The sequence below is a fragment of the Amphimedon queenslandica genome, unplaced genomic scaffold, assembly GCF_000090795.2.
Source record: "Amphimedon queenslandica unplaced genomic scaffold, v1.1 AMPQUscaffold_3333_Cont24670, whole genome shotgun sequence".
Taxonomy (NCBI): Eukaryota; Metazoa; Porifera; class Demospongiae; order Haplosclerida; family Niphatidae; genus Amphimedon; species Amphimedon queenslandica.
The window spans coordinates 91-1,395 of record NW_003556337.1 but is presented as its reverse complement, the minus strand read 5'-3'; the positions used below and the strand labels follow the sequence as shown (position 1 = coordinate 1,395).

General features: G+C 37.2%; 1 pseudogene; it reads right to left on the bottom strand.

Annotated features, from left to right (window-relative positions):
* Positions 1-63: 63 nt before the first annotated feature.
* Positions 64-1,076, bottom strand: LOC100640223 (traB domain-containing protein pseudogene; annotated as a pseudogene).
* Between the last annotated feature and the right edge of the window lie 229 nt (positions 1,077-1,305).

The window sequence follows — 1,305 nt, the reverse complement described above, 5'->3', positions numbered from 1 at the left end:
ACTGCACATAAGTCCAGAATATCCTACTACTCCAGTGAGGAGGAGAGAGAGTCAATAGTTTACTAATATCACGAGCTTCGTCTTTCATCCAGTGCTCCTTGACACCGTTAACATGTCCTATCCCGACTATCCCCACTATGGTCACAGGAGGAGCGTATGGTTCGACGAGACAGTTAGCGGCGGCCATTAGTGAGTTGGCAAGGACTAGGTCTCTCTCGTTCACAAATACGTGAGATAAAGCTGGGAGCTCAGCAGCTAGCTCACCTGATGGGAGGAGGGAAGGAGAGGGAGAGAATTGTGTTGATGTGAGGAAGAGAGAATTTAAGAAAAATTATTAGAAAAAGAGAGAGAGAGAGGAGAGAAAGGGAAAAACATAATTATTATATGAAAATTAGAACATACATGTACATTGTACTTTTTATTTTTTATTGCTTATGCGTGTACATGTACATACAATGTATGCTTTTTTCACATAATAATAATGATAACAAACACCAGAAATACATTGCACTAACAATATACAATGTAAATAAATATATGCTTTAATAGAATAAATATTTTGCAAATAGACTTGCGTTTTGTCTTTGTGGATAATATTCCCACAGATTATCATCAAAAATTTTAAAACATTTGTCCACAAAAAATTGTCATACATTTATGCTGTACACTATATACAAGTACATGTACACTGTACCTGTTAACATCTCCACCATGTCAGAGTTCTTCATCTTCTCAATATCCTCCGGTGATATGTCCAAATCAAAAGCCACAGAAGTGAACAGCATATAGAACAACCTCAACTGTTGCCAGATTGGTAACGCCCTCAACGCTCTTTTAAAAGTCATCCTAATGGAGCGATCACCCAGTAATATAGTACTACCAACTTTAGTTCCTTCTTGGAAACCCATTCGAAACTCTCCGCCCGGTGCCACGCCCAGTTTATCCATTAGGTTAGCCGATATTTTAATGAACACGGCGTGAGTGAGTCCTGCCACTTGTCCCTCTGAGGCCATGAAGGCTCTCACCTTCTCCCAGTTGAGGTCTTTTGCTTGTTGCATGATGTCCTCGTCTCTCATGTTTAGTATCATTTGTCTCTCAACACATAGTTCAAGAACAACACCATCAGGACGAACCTAGAGAAATATTCTTTATTATTATTATTATGATAATTATTATAGTTATGAATGAAATATCAGGTTATTTGGGGTGAAACTTTCATCAAACATTCTACATGTATGAGAGCACATCTCCAGGTTGTAATAATAATATAAAGTAATAATAATATTATTAATAATATAAAGTAAT